At 44.4% G+C, this 15,700-nt stretch overlaps 1 protein-coding gene across 1 annotated transcript in view; it reads right to left on the reverse strand.

Annotated features, from left to right (window-relative positions):
- Positions 1-14,262, reverse strand: part of RALGPS1 (Ral GEF with PH domain and SH3 binding motif 1) — a 643,064-nt gene extending 628,802 nt beyond the window's left edge. The window contains 1 exon segment of the mRNA XM_033960779.1: positions 14,142-14,262. The gene's annotated coding sequence lies outside the window, so the exon portion shown is untranslated.
- Between the last annotated feature and the right edge of the window lie 1,438 nt (positions 14,263-15,700).

Here is a 15,700-nt window from a genome sequence, read left to right on the forward strand (position 1 = left end):
CCAACAGTAACTCTCTTCCCATCCCTTTCCCTCCTCCCTCCCAGCAGCATCTCTCCTTCTTCTCCCTTCCCTCCTCCCTCTATCCAACATTAACTCTCTTCCCATCCCTTTCCCTCCTCCCCTCCCAGCAGCATCTCTCCTTCTTCTCCCTTCCCTCCTCCCTCTATCCAACATTAACTCTCTTCCCATCCCTTTCCCTCCTCCCCTCCCAGCAGCATCTCTCCTTCTTCTCTCTTCCCTCCTCCCTCTATCCAACAGTAACTCTCTTCCCATCCCTTTCCCTCCTCCCCTCCCAGCAGCATCTCTCCTTCTTCTCCCTTCCCTCTTCCCTCTATCCAACATTAACTCTCTTCCCATACCTTTCCCTCCTCCCCTCCCAGCAGCATCTCTCCTAACTCCCTTCAAGTCCAGTAACAGCTCTCCCTTTTCCAGACCTTCCCAGCCTCCTATAGTGGCTTTCTCCCCTTCCAGCAGCTCTCGGTACTTGCCTGCAGGAAGTTGCCGGTAAATCACTTCCCTGGCAAATTGGAGAGCTGGTGGGAGGGGAGACAGCCACTGTGAAGGCTCCCCAGGATCTTGTTCGCACACGCTGACCATCTCCCTCCACCTGCACCTGAATCTGCAGCTCTCTCCGGTCTAATCGCAACTTCCCCGCGGCCCTCTTCAGCAACTCGGCAGGGGTGGCAATCAAGACACGCTGCCGACGTCGGGCCCTTCACTCTTTGAGTCCCGCCTATTTTGTTTCAACTTCCTGTTTCTGAACAGGCGAGACTCAGAGAGGGAAGGCCTGTCTTGATCGCCTGAGGCTGGGAGGAACATTAGTCGGGAGGAACCGCAGTCGGCAGGAAATTTAACTGCTGACTTGATCTCGCCGGCCCTGCGCGGACCGGCAGAAATTTTCTGCGGACCGACACCGGTCCGCGGACCGGCGGTTGAAGAACTGTGCTCTAGAGTACAGGGATAGACATTTTTATATTGTACTGTTTCATTTCATGCATTATATGCTAAAACTTTATTCTCTCCCCTCCCCAATATTTAACTACAGTAGCTTACATTTTCTTAAATGCTGGCTGGTTGTGGTGGTACCTGGTTAGTGGCTGCCACTGAATATCTGGATATAGAAAAGTGCGTCTAGCACTATCCAGATAGCTTTTCTGGATTAAAGAGCAACCAAAATCAGATTTTTTGGTTTTGGTGGAAATTAGTCCTCTCCCCCCACAGCCTAACTCAATGTTTCCCAACATTTTCAAGCCAAGTACCCCCTAGATTAGTGTCCCTCAAACTGTGAACCATGCCACATTAGTATACTCCAAAAAAGATTCCAGGTGTGCCATGAGACGTTCCAGAATTTTACTTTATTTTAAAAAATTTCCTTCATAAGTATACACTAGAATAGATGACATGTACATTGCATACACAAGAGTCTGTCAATGCCATGAGCTTCTGCATGTGGCGTGATTTGTCCTTGAAAACAAACGGCAAGTAATTTTAATTTTATTTTCTATGCAGTAGTCATCCTAACTTGAGCAACAAAGCAATCAAGGCTTTGTTACTGTTTGGATCTTCTTATCTTTGCAAACCTGGATTTTCAGCTCTGACAGAAATTAAATCGGAAAAAATGAGAACAACTGCAGATGGTGGATGATGAAATGTGCGCTAGCTTGTTAACTATCGAGCCACATTTGAGTTAATTTGCACTCAAAAACAAGCACATCCATCGCATTGATTAGCAATTCTATTCTATCTGCTTTAGTGTCAACATTGTTACAATTATCCATACATAAAGAACTTTAAATAAATAATTCAAATTTAATTTTTTGTTGGTTTTGCAGTTTTATAATTTCAATTATTATGTGCCACGAAAAACATCTGCTCTATTTAGTGTGCCAGAGTAAATATGTTTGAGAGACACTGCCCTAGATAGCAAAATTTTCAACCAAGTACCTCTGAGCTCTGAACAGAAGATTTTGAAATGGACATTGTATTCCTAAACAGAAACTAACTAGGCAACAACATACATAACAAATACAGGTTACTGTGGCATGACCTGTTATTTCAGGCCCCTTGACTGGTGGTGTGGTCATTCTTTCAAACTGAAAGAGGTTAAGGTAGCCATAAAAGAAAAGAAAGACTCCTTCAAAACATGGAAACGCACGAAAACAACCGAAACTCAGAACAAACACAAGGATGATCAGAAGTGTCACAGGGCGGTGAGGGATGCCAAAAAGGACTATGAGGAGAAAATAGCGCAGGAGGCCAAAAACTTCAAGCCCTTCTTCAGGTATGTGAAAGGGAAAAAACCCACAAAAGAGGCAGTGGGACTGCTGGATGACCAGGAAAGGAAAGGGTACATCAAAGATGACAAACAAATCGCAGACAGACTAAATTCCTTCTTTGCATCTGTCTTTACAAAGGAAGACACTGCAACAATTCCAGAAGCAGTGAAAGTGTTCAAGGGAGCAACAGAGGACAGCCTTACACAGTGCAAGTGGACTTGGATCAGATTTACCACCAGATCGACAAACTCAAAAGTGACAAATCTCCTGGACCAGACGGAATTCATCCGAGAGTTCTTGAAAGAGCTAAAAGTGGAAATCGGTGAACTATTGCAAAAACTTGCCAACCTGTCAATCAAAACAGGACAGATACCGGATGACTGGAAGATAGCGAACGTCACGCCGATATTTAAAAAAGGACCAAGAGGAGTACCGGGCAACTATAGACCTGTGAGTCTCACGTTGGTCCCTGGGAAGATGGTTGAGGCGCTGATCAAGGACAGCATAAACCGGCACTAGACACCCACGACCTGATGAGAGCCAGTCAACATGGATTCAGGAAGGGGAAGTCATGTTTGACGAACCTACTTCAATTTTTTGAGACAGTGAACAGACAAATTGATAGTGGAGAACCGGTGGATATTGTATACTTGGATTTTCAGAAAACGTTCGACAAGGTTCCACATGTAAGACTCCTCAGGAAACTGCAAGGCCATGGAATAGAAGGAGACATACTAAGATGGATAGGCAACTGGCTGGAGAACAGAAGGCAAAGAGTGGGCATAAATGGGAAATTCTCAGACTGGGAGACTGTGACTAGTGGTGTGCCCCAGGGCTTGGTACTTGGGCCCATCTTATTTAATATTTTCATAAATGACCTGGAGGATGGAACATTTAGTGAGCTCATCAAGTTCGCAGATGACACAAAGCTATGCCGGGCAATCAAATCACAGAAGGACAGTGAGGAACTCCAGGGTGACTTGAGCCGATTGGAAAATTGGGCAGATAAATGGCAGATGAAGTTTAATGTGGAAAAATGCAAAGTCATGCACTTAGGCAGAAAAAATAAGGAACACAAGTACAGTATATCAGGTGCAACTCTAGGAAAAACCGAACAGGAAAGGGACCTTGGCGTATTAATCGATAGGACCTTGAAGCCGTCGGCGCAATGCATGGCAGCAGCGAAGAAGGCAAATAGAATGCTAGGCATGATAAAGAAGGGAATCACGAGTAGATTGGAGAAAGTAATACTACCGCTATATAGAGCGATGGTCAGACATTTGGAATACTGCGTCCAGCACTTGTCTCCATACCTAAAAAAGGATTTAAAAGTACTTGATAGGGTGCAGAGATGAGCAACGAAGTTAATAAAGAGCATGGAGAACTTGGAATATGAGGAACGACTTAAGAGACTGGGATTGTTCTCCCTTGAGAAGAGGAGACTTTGAGGGGATATGATCGAGACTTTCAAGATACTGAAAGGAATCGACCAAATAGAGCACGATAAAAAATTATTTACAATGCCCAATGTAACATAGTAACATAGTAGATGACGGCAGATAAAGACCCGAATGGTCCATCCAGTCTGCCCAACCTGATTCAATTTAAATTTTTTTTTTTTTTTTTTCTTCTTAGCTATTTCTGGGCGAGAATCCAAAGCTTTACCCGGTACTATGCTTGGGTTCCAACTGCCGAAATCTCTGTTAAGACTTACTCCAGCCCATCTACACCCTCCCAGCCATTGAAGCCCTTCCCTGCCCATCCTCCACCAAACGGCCATACACAGACACAGACCGTACAAGTCTGCCCAGTAACTGGCCTAGTTCAATATTTAATATTATTTTCTGATTCTAAATCTTCTGTGTTCATCCCACGCTTCTTTGAACTCAGTCACAGTTTTACTCTCCACCACCTCTCTCGGGAGCGGATTCCAGGCATCCACCACCCTCTCCGTAAAGTAGAACTTCCTAACATTGCCCCTGAATCTCCCACCCCTCAACCTCAAATTATGTTCTCTGGTTTTACCATTTTCCTTTCTCTGGAAAATATTTTGTTCTACGTTAATACCCTTTAAGTATTTGAATGTCTGAATCATATCTCCCCTGTCTCTCCTTTCCTCTAGGGTATACATATTCAGGGCTTCCAGTCTCTCCTCATACGTCTTCTGGCGCAAGCCTCCTATCATTTTCGTCGCCCTCCTCTGGACCGCCTCAAGTCTTCTTACGTCTTTCGCCAGATATGGTCTCCAAAACTGAACACAATACTCCAAGTGGGGCCTCACCAATGACCTGTACAGGGACATGGACAAGAGGACATGGACTGAAGCTAAGGGGGGACAGGTTCAGGACAGATATCAGGAAGTTCTGCTTCACGCAACGAGTGGTGGACACCTGGAATGCTCTCCCGGAGAGTTTAAGGGTAAGTTAGATGTACATCTCCTTATGAGTGGCTTAAGGTGACATAGGTAAGGTTAAGCTAGATGCACATCTCTTATGAGAAGCTTAGAGTGATATGGGGACTAATACTATGCCAGGGTACACCTGGCGGGGCCTCCGCGTGTTCGGATCGCCGGACTTCATGGACCTAGGGTCTGTTCCGGAGATGGCACTTCTTATGTTCTTATGAACAATGACACTTAAAACGGCCAACTTATAAGAACAAGAAAAAAGGAAGACCTCAACAAAAATTGTCATTATTAACCAATACAGTTTCATCTTTTCTCTGGGAAAATGAAACATGAAATCCAATTGGTTACTATGGGCAAGTTCTCTCACACTCGTACATCCCACCTGCCCTCAGCCACTCTGGACAAGTTCTCTCACATTTACACAAACCACCTGCTCTCAGCCATTTTGTTCTTCTCACACTCACATATCCTACCTGTCTTCAGCCACTCTGCCCTTCTCTCTCACACACACCCTCATACATCCCACCTGGACTCAGCCGTTCTGCCCTTCTCTCACACACACACACTCACACATCCCACCTGGCCTCAGCCATTCTGCCCTTCTCTCTCACACACACATACTCACACATCCCACCTGGGCTCAGCCATTCTGCCCTTCTCTCTCACACACACATACTCACACATCCCACCTGGCCTCAGCCATTCTACCCTTCACTCTCTCACACTCATACTCACATATCCCACCTGGCCTCAGCCATTCTGCCCTTCTCTCTATCTCACACACACTCACACATCCCACCTGGCCTCAGCCATTCTGCCCTTCTCTCTCTATCACACACACACTCAGATATCCCACCTAGCTTCAGCCATTCTGCCCTTCTCTCTCTCACACACACACACTCACATATCCCACCTGGCCTCAGCCATTCTCATCTTCACGCAAGAATTCTCGCCACCAAAACTCTGCTTGCTAAGCACACTGCAACTACTATTCTATCTACTGTCAAGGAAATCTTGGAAGAATTTGGGGCTTATCATCAGAACAATGTCTATATCACTGACAATGGAGCTAATGTTAAGGCGGCATTCAAAGATCAACAGTGGCTATCATGCGCAGGCCACAATTTGAATCTTGTGTTGGTTCATGGACTGAAGCACAATGACAACGTTGATTCTCCAGTTGCTGATGTAAGTGTGCTGATAAATCTCGCAAAAGACACCATTGCACATGTCAAGCATTCAAGAATGCATCACAAGCTAGAAAAAGGGGATAAATTCCGTACACACGTAAGGAAGTTCTTCTTCACCCAGAGAGTGGTAGAAATCTGGAACGCTCTTCCAGAGGCTGTTATAGGGGAAAGCACCCTCCAGGGATTCAAGAAAAGGTTAGATAAGTTCCTGCTGAACCAGAACATACGCAGATAAGGCTAGACTCAAATAGGACACTGGTCTTTGACCTAAGGGCCGCCATGTGAGCGGACTGCTGGGCACAATGGACCACTGGTCTGACTCAGCAGTGGCAATTTGTATTCTACCCTTCTCTCTCTCATGCACTCACACATCCCACCTGACTTCAGTCACTCTGCCCTTCTCTCTCTCTCATACTCACACATCCTACCTGCCCTTTTCTCTCTATCTCTCTTATACTTATCTATCGCAGCAGCTGCCCTCAGCCACTCTGCTCTTCTCTCTCCCTCTCAAACTCACATATTCCCACCATCATCCACTCTGTCCTTCTGACACTCACATATCCCACCTGGCTTCAGTCACTTTGCCCTTCCCTCTCTCACACACACACACACACATCCCACCTAGCCTCAGCCACTTTGCCCTTCTCTAACTCGCACACACTCATATGTCCCACCTGCCCTCAGCCACTCTGCCCCTCTCTGAAAGAGCTTGTTGATTTTGCTGTCTCATGAGATTGGAAGTTACAAGATCAACAGGCTCTTTTGCACCTCAATACCAGCACAAAGAAAGGGAGCTACAATATACAAAAAGCCAATTACACCAAAAAGAAGTGTATAAGCCTGCAGAACTGGGACTTACGGGCAGAGTCACCAAACTCCCCTACCGATCCAATCCATGGCCAGGGGGCTGATTTACGCCGCATCCTCATGCAAATGGGGACGATCAGAATTACGCCCCCAACCGACTGCACCGATCGCTGAATAGCGATCCTGACGCATGCGCAGACCATCTGTAGATGGTCTGCACATGCTTACAGAGCAGCAACCTTTTTTTAAAAAAAAAAACAACCTTTTTTTACCTATACTTCGTGAGCCTGTGGTTTTAACCTGCTTTAAACCTGTGAGTTAAAGACACGGGCTCGCACTGCGGGGAAGGCAAGGAGAGTCGGGGCAGAAGCAGGGTAACGATTGGGGCAGAAGCAGAGCAGCGATCGGGGCAGAGAGCAGGAGAGTCAGGGCAGAGAGCAGGGTAGCAATCAGGGCAGAGAGCAGGAAAGTCGCGGTAGAAGCAGGGCGGCGATTGGGGCAAAGAGCAGGAGAGCAGCATAGTTGGGCAGAGAGCAGAAGATGCAGTCAGAAAGGATGTGAGGATGATCGGCTACAAGGTTAGTGAATCGGATCGGAGGAAAATCGGGTCGCAAACTGGTCGAGACACAATCCTTAATGAATCTAGCCCTTAATGTTCTTTATTCATCAATGACCCAACACTGTCAGTGTTTTAGCTTTTGATAGCGGTGGCATTTTACATTGGGACAACTTACACTGAGATTCAATAAAGTCAACAATCATCGCTAAATGATCGCTGCTAACCGACCCAATTCACTAAACTGCCCATCGTGTGTTTTCCCCCTCAATCGCCCATTTTCTGATCTGGCCATGCAAATTAGTAAAACCCCATGCAAAATAGCCAAGCAATTGATTCACTTATATTGTTTGGCTATTTAACATCGGGTTTTATCGATCCTAAAACCCGACTGTGTTACCGACAGGTCTGCCTGAGTTTTTTTTTCAATGGCACTAATATTTTGCATGTATTACACATGCAAAATACCTGTCCCATTAAAAAAAAAATCGCACGCCCCCCTCCCCCGACGAATTGCAGCAACCCACCAAAACAAATGGCAGGAGGGATGCCCACTCCCTCCTGCCATGAAGGACCTCCCCCCTACCCCCTCCCAAAAAAAAAAGGCAAGAGGGATGCGTCTGGGCCAGAGTCTTAGGCTCCTCCCCGGTGTAACTGGGGAGGGGCCTAATGCTCTGATTGGCCCAAGTTGTTTAAGGCTCCTCCCCTAGAATGAACCAGGGGGGAAGGCCCACAGTTTTGAAGAGGCGGGCCAGCAGGCCAGAGGGGGTATGCATCCCTCCTGCCAGCAATTGTAGGGACCAGGAAGTGACATCAGAGGGATAACTGAGGCCACCAGCATGAGCAGCAGATAGAAGATGCTGCTAACTGCCTGCAAGTGTGGCAGAGAATGACTGCGGGGAGAACGGATATGGTGGTAAAGGACTACAGGAGATGCGGCGGGGAGTGGGTGTGACACTGGAGAATTAGAAAAAGTTGCATTCAGAGAAGGACGAGACAGCAGAAAAGGTAATGCTGGATGCTTTTAGAAATGTTGCCTATAGCATGCACCCCTAGGGGTATGTGTATCACATATTGGGAAACTCTGGCCTAAATGTTGCAGGAGCAATCCCCAGTCACTCCTGCCCCTGCCATTTCCATCATCAAAAAGACTGCCGAAACCTTCAGCAAGAATCTCATATTCTCACCTGCCATTTTGATGATGGAGAAGGCAGAGGAACAGGCAAGAATGACTGGAGATTGCTCCTGCAACACTAGACCAGGAGTAGGCAAATCCGGTCCTCAAGAGCCACAGGCAGGTCAGGTTTTCAGGCTATCCACCATAAATATGCATGAGATAGATTTGCATCTCAAGGAGGCAGTGCATGCAAATCCATCTCATATATATTCATTGTGAATATCCTGAAAACCTGACCTCTCGAGTACTGGAATTGCCTACCCCCTGCACTAGACCACCAGGATTTAAGGTAGGCCCAGGGGGGTGGGGGATAGAGGCTCCTTCTGTTGTGAGGGGAGGGAAGGGAAGGACAACTCTTTTTGTTCAGGGAGGGAAGGAAATAGCTCCTCTGGGGGAAAAACAAAGGCCAAAATTTCAGTTTCAGCAAAAAACACATTAGCATTTTTGTCCAAAACTGAAATGAGGCCAACTATGGATTTCAGGCTGGTTTCTGAGCCAAAACCAAAACAAACTGAAATCCAGTCAGCCTTTAATCCAGATATACTTAGGACAGCTTTTTTGCCGTCATAACTCTTCCAGATGGTTACCTGGGCAACACTAAAAATCACTGCTACCTGGATAACATTGGTCTCCGCCCCCAGCGCCAAAGTGGCCTGTAAAAATATTCAGCAGTGCTTTTGAATTCAACCTCCTTATATTAGCATGAAATGGTAAAAAATAAAACATAATGAAACAAAACCAGAGGAATAAAAAGAGTTAACAATTTTCTGCCTGTACTCCCTAGCATTGAATAAGAGAAGGCTCTAAGGAAGTCAAAGTGACATGAAAAGGGAATTCTACAGAAAAAGGATAGACAATGCACACAACATCTCCCCCCTCCCCCTAGTTGAAGGCGGAGGATAAGAATTTTAAAAGTTAATATAATTTTTTTTTAAAAGCCTGAGATAAACATGGAGGACTTCACAGCTGCCATGTTACCGAGTTCCAGATAACTCACCATGGTTTTAAACTTACCTCCTAAACTAGTGTGAGCTTTGTGGTCTCTACTCTACCCACTGAAACCAGGGCTCATTATACAACATGATGGGCTATCAGAAATCCAGGACTGTCCTAAAATCTCGTTTCCGGAGAGGGCAAAATTGCCACCATAGGATTTCTTTATTGCAAAGAAGAGCAGGTAAAACCAGAAATAAACTGAGGTCTATGGCACTGAACTTGGAATGAAACTGGACAGACTGGATGGATCTCACGCGTCCTATCTACTGGCACATTCAATCCCTTATACTAGGCCTACTGGATTACTGCAACATCCTTTACCTCCCCTACCCTGCAACAATGACTAAACAACTACAAACAATCCAAAATACAGCTCTGAGACTCATCTACTCACTGAAGAAACACGACCATATTACAGAGGCATACATTGACTCACACTGGCTACCAATTCAAGAAAGAATACTATTTAAATTCTACTGCATGCTATTTAAATCTTTAAACGGAGACAGCCCAATCTACCTAAACAACCGCCTCTACCAAACTACGTCACCCAGACATAGAAAAACACACACCTCTTTCACACACCCTCCAATCAAAGAAGTCGAACAGAAAAAACTGCATGACGGCCTCCTAGCAACACAAGCAGCAAAACTAGATAACCAAATCTCCAATCTACTGATAACCACCCCCGAATGCAAGATATTCAGAAAAGAAATAAAAACAATACTCTTCAAGAAATCACTGAAACACTCTTAACTTCTCAATTACCTTCCATCCTCCTGCCTTCCATCCTCCTGCCATCCACCTGCCACACATACTACCTGTTCTTCTCCTCAACTTCTCTTGAATTAATTAATGATCTTCTATTGTAACCCACCATTTATAACTCTTTTGTAATCTGTCTTGAACCGCAAGGTAATGGCGGAATAGAAATCTCTAATGTAATGTAATGTAATTCTAGTATCACTGGGGCTGAAACGGTTTTGACACATTGGTATTGTCAATACAGTTGACAATACAGTAAAAGAAATAACGAAAAGGAATGTGGCAGTCCCACACTCTGTCTGAGAGCACATGGTACAACCTACTGCTTTAAACCTAACTTTCTAGGGGGCAATTTTATAAAGCTGTTTTGAAGGCTAAACCCTGTTTTACCTGCAGAAAAGGGTTTTTATGAAATTAGTCCATGATATAGAAGTCGCATGATTGTGGCGGTATAGAAGAATAAAGTTATTATTATTATTATCATTATATATGAATATGGAACCCTGCTTAGAAAAGAATACTGTGAGGAGAATTACCGTAAGATGTTCAGGTCAAAAAAGTAGAAAATTTCCAAAGTATTTTATAAGAGGCTCAGTCAAAAGTAAAGCTTTTCATAAAGTAGATGCCAGCTGTGTGTATATTGTACCATTTTGTTTCATGTGTGGGAATATTTTTTTTTCTCCATCTCCAGCAGGAGCAACAATTTTTTTTTTTTAAAAAAGCTACATGTGGGGAACCCCCTCTCCCCCCCCCCCCATATATACACATGCACAAGAATAGTTTACAGAAAAAAATGATGCTCCCAAAGCACCAAATTCCCCCTATACCCCTGCAGCATTAGATCTTTCCATCCACACCCTCCAAAGCATCCTACACCTCTAGGTCCACTGCCCCTCCCCCAGAAAGACCAACAATGCCCACCCCAGACCCCATCCCCCTGGAGATCTCTGGTGCTGTAGGGGTGACCTTGACCCTTAGCAATAATCTTGCAACGCTATCACTAGTTGCCTCCTCTTTTACAAAGCCGAGCAGCAACAGCCCCAAAGCCCTTTAAATCTCTATGGGTTTCGGGGCCGTTAGCGCAGCGCAACCTCTAGCACGCCTTTGTAAAAGAGGCCGTAGGGGTCAACAAGTGTAAATATAGACATGACTCCTGGAGGTTCTGTGAAGTTTTTGTGTTATTGGCACCTATATTTTTTTTAAAAAATAGTCCCAAATTAGGCACCTGTACGTCCTTTCTACCTAAACAACCCATTACAAAATTACTCTCCATCCATAATACTTTCTGTTCCATGATCCCAGTCATGAGAAATTAAATAAGTTGGCATTTTAAAATAAGAGTGGAGTGCTAATGGTGATTTATATTTAATAAACGTCAATATTAATATTCTTGCTTGAATTCTAGTTGCAGGTGAGATCATGTTGTACACTTCACTATATTTTCTGACTTAACATTTTTCTTTTCTTTAAGTCTAAATGTAAAAAAAAGCAATAATCCAACACTAGCCAAAAAATGTATCACCGTCCTAAATGATGTCTCACACACTTTTTAAATGTATTAATCCTTATATTATCAAAGGATGGTTGAGATATAGCAGAACAGCACACAGGTAGAAATCCACAGTCAATAATACCCTCCCCCCAAATTAAAAAGCATTCCTTATGATTACAGTACAAGAAAAAAAAAAATCCTGGCATCTTGAGCTTTAAGAAGCTACTTCAATGCCAATACTGAGTCATCACAAGCAGAGAGTACTCCACCATGGGAATAGAACAACTTCATAGCTATGCAGGGTCCTTGATAGCTGTCTTCTAAGCAATCAAACTAAATATTCAATGCACTCTACCTATCAAGGTAAAGAACTCTGGAGTAGAGGTCTGCACGGGAACGGGGATCATGGGGGTCCCGCAGGAATCCCCCCTAACCCACAGGGACCCCCCTCTGGCCCACAGGACTCCCACGGGGACCCCCCTCTAGCCAACGGGACTCCCACGGGGATGGAAGGCTTTGCAAGCAAGGTTCATCCATATAATATAGTAAAAGAGGGGGTTTATAAGTTAATTACCTGAACAGAAAACAAAAAAAGGGTTCCACCAAAGAGATTCCACAAGGAAAACAGCAGCGCAAACACAAAAGAAACTGTAGAATTGATGATCCTGTCAGAAGTAATTGCTGCTTTTTATGGGGACGAGCGGGGATGGAGGTAATTCCTTGTGGGGATGGAGAGGATCCTGGCGGGGATGGGTGGGATTTCTGTCCCCATGCAACTCTCTACTCTGGAGTAGTTTGTGTGTTTAATCAAATAAAGCTGTATTTTGAGGCCAGGAAGAACAGTAGACAAAGCTTCCTACCTATGAAGCCTCAGGTAAACAGTCCAGCCCTCTGACATTGATTCCGGGTCAAAAGCTGCAGCAGTGAGCCAGGTATCTGCATACCTCTGCTGCAACGTGTACTGTAAACAAAGGATCCGATTGCAACATGATCTTTCCGCCTGCCACCCCTTCTCATAAATGGCAGAGTGCAAGACCAACACCGAAAACCCCAAGAAGAAAGAGGGGGCAGAATGCAAGGACCACAGCCTCCGTTTAAATCAACGTGTTTACTATACACACAAAACATCTGGTTTCAGCAAGAAAGGAGCTCAGGAGACTGTGACAGCAGATAAGACAGGGCAGCAGGGGCCCAGCTGCTTTACAGTACACGGATTTGGTTACAGTTCTCTGCCCAAAAGACCAAAGCGGTGACAAAGAGTCGTTTAGGATCCTATTTACAAACAATGAATTTCCTCCAGAGTGTATTTGGGAGGGGGGAGAATTGCTTCAAACTGACAGGGGGATTTCTTTGGGAATTTTATTCCATATGCACCTTGAAAACGAAAGGGGAGCCTGGGCTATCATTTATGATGTTTACAGATTAATTCCGGTTGCAGGTGGGCATTGTACTTAGCAGTAAATGCCCTTTTCTGTCCAATTCTAAACGATTCCTGATTGCTCTGTATTTACAAAAACACAGACATCTGCTTTCTTTTACTAGTCATACCAATGCTTCAAAAAGGCGCACCATTATAAAATGCGCATATATTTTTACCTGTCTACATAGATACAGATATACGACACCAATAATGAAAGCTTCAAGAGTGGTAGGAGGCAGTGAAAATCATGGATTACTGAAAAGGCTGACTAGATCTCTCTTTCCCTATTGAGCTTAGAAGATTTTAAATTCCTGCTGCGGCACACAGGGAACATTTTCATCTGCGAACGTAAATTATACGTTTCTATATTTAAAAAAAAAAAAAAAAAAGGCACAAATTAAAACTTACTGCAAAGTCAAGCAATTGTATTTAAGTATTCCAGTGAGCAAGGAATCTACAATAACTGGTAATAAAACATTAAACGCATTTGATCACTGTCCTCTTTTGCCAAACCTTACATGCACGTATATCATAAACCAGGTCACATCTTCGCCATGTCCCTAGCAAACAACATCAACCGACTGCAAACTGCTCATATGCAGCCTACACTTGCCTCTTATTCATATAATCGCAAGATCTAACTGCAAAAGCCTTTCACAGGCCTCCGACATGGATTAATAAAGAGAAAAGGGGAGGGGGGGGGGATCCAGTTCATCTTTTCTATTAGGCGGTATTGGTAATGCTTTTGACTCGGTTTCCGTGAATATCCAAGTATCCTGTCCGAGCACCTCCAGCAATGCACGCTTAAAAATCGGTCTCCGGTTTAATTCGATTTAATATGCTAGCGACCAAATAAAAGGCAGAGGCGATGGATTGAAAGCATTGTTAGCAAACAGGAGCAGCGCCCTCTGATATATACATAGCAAAAAAAAAATACATAATCCCTTTTTTTTTTTTTTTTCCAGGCCTTGGCAGCTGGTGCTGGGAGAAGAGGGAGGGCAGATTTCCGTCCCTTCCCTGCACACCTGTCATCGAGGAAGAACAGCGGGACTCACCTTCCCGGGGGCCACACGTTCGATCAGCGTTGCACGACCACGGCTCGCGGCTCCCGGAGGGAGGGGAGGGCTGAGCCGGGGCTCCAGGAAGTACTAGCGAGCGACCGAGCGAGCGGGCTGCCAGCCCGGGGCTGAATTGACCAATGGCGGCGCCATGGAGGCGGACCTATGCAAATCAGGGCAGGGCGGTGAGAGAGCGCTGCAGGTGGCTCTCTGCGCGGCTGTTTGTATAATACGGGTTCTGTTTTGTAATGTTAACCTGGTGACCCCCGTATCAAGCCAGATTTCTCAGGCTATTTGCAATGACGATACATGAGACGGAGACCACTATATGTAGACCTGTATCTGTTATCTAGTTTTATTCTCCATTATTAGTTTGTTTTCTTTTTTTCTTTCTCCTATTTTTCTTTAATCTACCGTTGGGATTCTTTCCCTTGGGGGAGGTGAAAGATAACCAGGCCAAGTACAAGAATAGAAACATCAACGCTTAATACAAAAAAAAAAATAAAATAAGCACCAAAGTTGGGAAACCTCTACTAGACAGAAAAAGAGGAGCCTTCCTTTGCCCAGCACAGCCAGAAGCAAAACAAAAGAAAGGCAAAGTTGATGTCACAATACAACACAAGGGATTTTATTGAAAGTTCCTATGGGAAGTCCCAACTAGGATCCTGGTTTCGGCAGAACACTGCCTTCTTCAGGGGACATACCTGACAACAGGATTTTGCAGGGGTATCTCTATTTCAGGAGCATACTGAAAGAAGTACTGACAGCCAAACTTCTAAAGAAACTTGTCAAGGAACTCTCAGTGAGAATCGAAAGTGTGCAGTTGGGACTTCCCATTGGAACTTTCAATAAAATCCCTTGTGTTGTATTGTGACATCAGCTTTGCCTTTCTTTTGCTAAACCTCTACTAGAGCCAGAGCAGAGAACATTGAGTAGCATTTTTAAAAGGAGGATGGATAGCTAGAGAGTGGCTTACTACCTCTGGCAATTGATCAAGTACACCCACACAAATAAACACTTCAAAAGGAATAGCCTAATGGTGAGAACCACTGTGGCACTTTGTGATCTTGTGGGAGGGGGTGGAAGAGCCCAGACAATATTTTATCCTATTCAGTACAGTATTAGTAATTAACTCTCCATTACCTCAGCTACAAATTTAGATTATAAGGACACCAGAGACAGGCAAATAATTACTATACCATACCTTCTTAGACTACAATTGAAAAAAGCAAGAGTGAAATCAAAAAATCATTTTCTTTACCCTATCTAGTTTCATCCTCAAACACATACTTATACTCCAAACACTTACCCCCAGGTGTACACATCCCCCACCCCTGCCCCACCCACCCACACATCCCTTCCTAGTGGAATCAACAACTTCAGGACATGATCATGTTTATTGTGTTTACTATATCACTCCAACAAAAATCAAAGTAACTTATGATAGTACAAATAAACTACTCAAAAGAACAGAAAGATGATTTACAATTTAACAAGAGATATTGTCATTACTCCATGTCTGCAGCCTTACCTTTAACCATCAACCAGTTTAGCTC

The sequence above is a fragment of the Geotrypetes seraphini genome, chromosome 10, assembly GCF_902459505.1.
Source record: "Geotrypetes seraphini chromosome 10, aGeoSer1.1, whole genome shotgun sequence".
In the NCBI taxonomy this organism is placed as follows: Eukaryota; Metazoa; Chordata; class Amphibia; order Gymnophiona; family Dermophiidae; genus Geotrypetes; species Geotrypetes seraphini.